The sequence below is a fragment of the Entelurus aequoreus genome, linkage group LG11 (assembly GCF_033978785.1).
Source record: "Entelurus aequoreus isolate RoL-2023_Sb linkage group LG11, RoL_Eaeq_v1.1, whole genome shotgun sequence".
NCBI lineage: Eukaryota > Metazoa > Chordata > Actinopteri > Syngnathiformes > Syngnathidae > Entelurus > Entelurus aequoreus.
In genome coordinates this window covers 73,739,115-73,745,559 of record NC_084741.1, presented here as the reverse complement: position 1 = coordinate 73,745,559, position 6,445 = coordinate 73,739,115, and the positions used below count along the sequence as shown (strand labels likewise).

Sequence of the window (6,445 nt, the reverse complement as noted above, 5' to 3'; positions counted from 1 at the left end):
ACTACATTGTGTCAAGTCTGGCCTGCCATTGAAAAGGAGGCAATTAATACTTATCTACAAATTGCTCAATTAAAAAAACAGTTTGTCAACACTTTTTTTTTTAACTGCATTTTGTCAACATTTTATTTTTTAAAACTGCATTTTGTCAACACTTTAATCTCTTTAAAAACTGCACTGTCAACATTTTTCTCTTTAAAAGCTACATTTTATCAACACTTTTTTTTAACGTGCATTTTGTCAACATTTTTTTTAACTGCATTTTGCCAACATTTTTATTTTATTTTTAAAACTGCATTTTATCAACACTTAAAAACTGCATTTTATCAACACTTTTAAAACTGCATTTTGTCAACACTTTTTTTTTAAACTGCATTTTGTCAACACTTCTCTTTTAAAAACTGCATTTTGTCAACATTTTATTTTTATTTTTTAAAACTGCATTTTGTCAACACTTTAATCTCTTTAAAAACTGCACTTTGTCAACATTTTTCTCTTTAAAAACTGCATTTTGTCAACACTTTTTTTTAAACTGCATTTTGTGAACATTTTTATTTCATTTTTTAAAACTGCATTTTGTCAACACTTCTCTTTAAATTGCATTTTATCAACACTTTTAAAAACTGCATTTTGTCAACATTTTATTTTTACTTTTTAAAACTGCATTTTGTCAACACTTTAATCTCTTTAAAAACTGCATTTTGTCAACATTTTTCTCTTTAAAAACTACATTTTGTCAACACTTTTTTTTTAAACTGCATTTTGTGAACATTTTTATTTCATTTTTTAAAACTGCATTTTGTCCACACTTTTCTCTTTAAAATGCATTTTGTCACCACATTTTTTTTAACTGCATTTTGTCAACACTTTTTTTTGAAACTGCATTTTGTGAACATTTTTATTTCATTTTTTAAAACTGCATTTTGTCCACACTTTTAAAAACTGCATTTTATTAACACTTTTAAAAACTGCATTTTGTCAAAAAAAATTTTTAACTGCATTTTGTCAACATTTTATTTTTATTTTTCAAAACTGCATTTTGTCAACACTGTAATCTCTTTAAAAACTGCACCTTGTCAACACTTTTCTCTTTAAAAACTGCATTTTGTCAACACTTTTCTCTTTAAAAACTACATTTTGTCAACACTTTTTTTAACTGCATTTTGTCAACATTTTTTTTAACTGCATTTTGTCAACACTTTTTTTTTAAACTGCATTTTGTCAACATTTTTATTTTATTTTTAAAACTGCATTTTTTCAACACTTTTCTCTTTAAAATGCATTTTATCAACACTTTTAAAAACTGCATTTTGTCAACACTTTTTTTTTAAACTGCATTTTGTCAACATTTTTATTTTATTTTTTAAAACTGCATTTTGTCAACACTTTTCTCTTTAAAATGCATTTTATCAACACTTTTAAAAACTGCATTTTGTCAACACTTTTCTTTTTTCAACTGCATTTTGTCACTGAAGCGTCCTCTTTATTGTAGTGGTGTGGGGGTGCAGCAGCATAGGCCATGTGATGCTATGTGAACAACTAGATTGTGTCAAGTCTGGCCTGCCATTGAAAAGGAGGCAATTAATACTTACCTACAAATTGCTAAATTAAAAAAATCATGTTTTTTTTCATCCAAAAATGATATTGTTATACATTCCCTACATCCCCCCCCCCCCCCCCCCCCCCAAACATTGTTCTTATTAATTCACTGCCATGAGGTTATCAAACATCATACTGTATATAGTTGGTGCTTGAATCTAAAAATGTTTTCCTCACTTTTAGTCTGTTTTTTCTTTTCACTATTAAGCTCCTTCTCGTCCATTAAATGTCCATCAGCACCATAAAGTAGAACTTGAAGTAATATTTCGTTATCATTAATAGTCTTCAACAGCTGAATGTATGTTTTGGATTGAAGTTTAATCAAATATATAATATGATTCGATTGAGCTAATTGTATGTTTTTATTTTTTGTAAAAAATATTAATCAAGTATATAGTCCAATTAAATGAATATAATATAATTATATAATATGATATAATTAATGTAAAATGTACGTTTTAGTTTGAAAAAATTCTGGCTTCCATTAATACATTTATTTTGTATTTTACAACTTTGTTGACAATGTGGAGAAATACATACATTTACAATAAATTATTATATATGTGTGTGCGTATATATGTATATGTGTGTGCGTATATATGTATATATGTGTGTGTATGTATGTATATATATATATATATATATATATATATATATATATATATATATATATATATATATATATATATATATATATAATTTTTATATTACCGTATTTTTCGGACTATAAGTCGCAGTTTTTTTCATAGTTTGGCCGGGGGTGTGACTTATACTCAGGAGCGACTTATGTGTGAAATGATTAACACATTATAATATTATTGATGTCATTCACGTAAGAGACTAGACGTATAAGACTTCATGGGATTTAGCGATTAGAAGTGACAGATTGTTTGGTAAACGTATAGCATGTTCTATATGTTATAGTTATTTGAATGACTCTTACCATAATATGTGAGGTTAACATAGCAGTTGGTTATTTATGCCTCATATAATGTACACTTATTCAGCCTGTTGTTCACTATTCTTTATTTATTTTGAATTGCCTTTCAAATGTCTATTCTTGCTGTTGGCTTTTATCAAATACATTTCCCCCAAAAAATGCGACTTATACTCCAGTGCGACTTATGTTTTTCTCCTTCATTATGCATTTTCGGCCGGTGCGACTTATACTCCGAAAAATACGGTACACGCCTTTCTTATCACATACAGCAATGAGAGCTGTGATGGTGGGGGGTGTTATTATTTCAAAGGACACCCCCCCCCCCTCCACCTCATAACTTTTTAAATGATTTGACCATAATACTATTATATTTATAATATTTTGGTTGGGACTTGACAATGTCTAACAAGACTAAACTGACTAAGGATTAAAACTAATTCCTTTTGTTTAAAGCCTTGATGGTATTTTGTGTTATACTGCTTTTTTTTGGACATAAATCCTTTAAATACATTTAAGAAAAACAGATTAAGTAATTAATTCAAATAAACCATGGATAAAAGGAAAATGTATAATGAAAATACAGTAAAAGTGTTTTCAATTCAAATACACTGGTTTTACCTCCTGATTTGCGCATGCATGTATGTAAAATTATATTAATATAATATAATATATATAATATAATTTTACATACATGCATGCACACATCAGGAGATAAAACCAGTGTATTTGAATTGAAAACACTTGTACTTTTACTGTATTTTCATTATACATTTTCCTTTTATCCATGGTTTATTTGAATTAATTACTTAATCTGTTTTTCTTAAATGTATTTAAACGATTTATTTTTGTCCAAAAAACCACAACACAAAATACCATCAAGGCTTTACACAAAAGGAATTAGTTGTAATCCTTAGTCAGTTTAGTCTTGTTAGACATTGTCAACTCCCAACCAAAATATTATTAATATAATAGTATTATGGTCAAATCATTAAAAAAGTTATGAGGTGGAGGGGGGGAGGGGGGGTGTCCTTTGAAATAATAACACCCCCCACCATCACAGCTCTCATTGCTGTATGTGATAAGATAAGAAAGGCTTAGCATGTGAATGAGAGGAGAGCCGCTAGCTTCTCATTCACCTCAAGGTTCCTGTCGTAAAGTCATTAACAGGTCTGCCCCCACACCCCCGCACCCGCCCCCGCCTACTGTGTGCGGGTGTGGTACAGTCCCTGTAAAGACCACCTCTGTCCGTTTTATTTGCTGGCTTTTCTTACAACTGCACGCTGATAGTGAAGTTATTCAAAAGTGACGCACATCCAAGTGAACATCAAGTTTGAAGTCGTAACCGATGGCAACCCCCGTCCCCAAAATGTCAGACGTTTTATCTACACTCCGCTAGGGATGATGTTTGATAAGAAATGATCGAGTTCGAGCCCATTATCGAATCCTCTTATCGAACCGATTCCTTATCGATTCTCTTATCAAATCCAGATAGGTTGTTGTATATGGAAAAAACACAATATTTGGTTTAACAAAAGCTCACTTTTATTTTATAAGAAAAAAATAAAATAAAATAAATAAATAAATATTGACTGTTACCCCCCTAAAAAAATAAAAATATTGATTATTACCCAAAGTATATTAAGTGGGATTTTTCAGAAAAACTAATATATACAGTAACACAAAAACAAGCTGTCTCTGTGGTCACTATATGTGAATAGCCATGCCTCGAGGCGTTTTTTCCGGTCCATTATTTTTGCTGCTTGTGTGACATCACAGGGCATGACGTAGCTCAGTCTAACGACTGAGCTACGTAATTTCCTGTGATGTCCCACAGGGCATTTCTTGTGGGATGGGATTCGTTCCCAGGGATTCGAATAAAGACTTTTTTGCACATTGTGGTGAATTTTCACATTGAACATTTACGTTTCTCGCCGTGTCTCGCCCACATTTTACCGCGTGGGATAAAATCCTTCGCAGTTTTCCATCACCGATCCTTAGAGTAGCTCAAATGAATTGGTCGGAGTCCCAAGGAGGAGTTAGTCAAAGTACGACCTCTGGTTTTAGCCCTAAATAGGCCTGTCTGAACCAAAATGGCCAACTTCCTGTTTGTTCTTGAGACTTTATTATGTTGAGTTGAGTTTGAGTTTATTTGGAACATGCAAGTATGCAACATGATACATCACAAATTCCAGTTTCTCTTCTCAACATGTTCGGAAAGTGTGTCCGGTCGTACCATGAATTGATTAACGTGGACCCCGACTTAAAACAAGTGTAAAACTTATTAGGGTGTTACCATTTAGTGGTCAATTGTACGGAATATGTACTGTACTGTGCAATCTACTAATAACTGTACTGTGCAATCTACTAATAAAAGTCTCAATCAAAACGTCATGACTGATGTCTCCAGCAAATTTGGTGACAAAACAATCAAACGGCTGATAGTAGGCAGTAGCTTTTTTTTTTTAAAGAATATTTAAAGGGGGCGCTATTGAGTAGGCTTTGGAAAACTGTGTTCACAACCCCCGAAATGTTACGTTTTCGGCTTGGCTCGGCTCACTTGAAGTCTCTGAGTTTTCATGCATTTTAAATTCCCCCAAAATACGTTTGAGTCTTTTTTTTACATTGGAGTCTTTTTTTTATTTTTTTTATGAATTGCAAACAAGTTGAAAAACGAGATTTTGCCCAAAAGACACAAACGAAGACTACGTTTACAAAGTGGCCCAAATCAGTTTTTTTCTAGACCAGGGGCCGTACTTATCAAGCTTCTTAGAATGACTCCTAAGAAGTCTGCTAAGAGTTGACTTAAGAGTAAATAAATTCTTTGCTGAAAGCTGCACTTAAAAGTTAGTTATCAAGCGTCTTACTCACACTTTCAGCGAAGTGTAGGACTGAATCTTAAGTGTCACACTCAGAGCTGAATTACGACATTACTATGTGCCGTAAACGCAATTTTAGGTGACGTCATTTCTGTGTCCATAGAAATGACCAATCACGGAAGGGAATCCCTCGTCTAAGAATAAAGAAATATCTTAGAAATATTTAAGTGGACAATGGGAGTGTATATTTTGACAATAAACTACAAAATAATACAAAACAAACTAGTCCCCGCCGGCACTCACGCTACCGCTCCCTCTCTTCTCTCGCCCACACACTCACTGACGTCACTCACCTCACGGCCACACACATACGCTACTGTCATAACATTTTCTTTCCAATTCATTAATTAGGCAACTAATTTGAAACTGGTGTGGGTGGCTCTATATATACTAGCCCACTGCAGACACATGCAGAAATCAACAAGGAATCGAAAAGTATTAAATCTGTGACAAAAATAATATCCGCTCTGTCTAAACGATACCGTTTGATCAGCTGCTCGTCATCAAAAAAACCAAAACAGTTACGTTGGCGCACGTCTCTCTCGCCTCAGTGCCATCCCCTGCTGGCAACTCCTAACCACTTAAGACACCTCTGAAGGTCTCTTAAATATCGTGGAGAGTAGGAGTGATTCTTAGACTTAAGAACGTTGATAAAAAGCTTTTATTCTTAAGTTTGAGAGTAGGACTAAATTTCGCAAATTCTCAGGACTTAAGTGTAAAATGGCACTCTAAGAAGCTTGATAAGTACGGCCCCGGACTTTTTCCAGCTGACAAGTAAAATCAGATTTTTATCAGACTCCAGTGTAAACGCGCACAGGCCCCAATGTGACCCCGCACTTTGATAAAGTTGACCGGTAGGAAGTTGCTACTACTACAAAATAAAAGTCGCAACACCTTAAAAATGAGTGTTTTTTTACGTGAAAGTAAATACAAGTAATATAATGTATAGATGGGTGTATATAGTGTAATATATTTGGAAGGGTTCTAATCTTTTAATGGCTGTTAAGTAGCTTAATTTTATTTATTTTTATTT

General features: G+C 32.9%; 1 protein-coding gene across 1 annotated transcript in view; it reads left to right on the top strand.

The window, feature by feature from the left end:
* The window catches only part of lin28aa (lin-28 homolog Aa), a gene marked incomplete at its 5' end in the record, with an annotated part of 39,408 nt that overhangs the window by 529 nt on the left and 32,434 nt on the right, over positions 1-6,445 (top strand).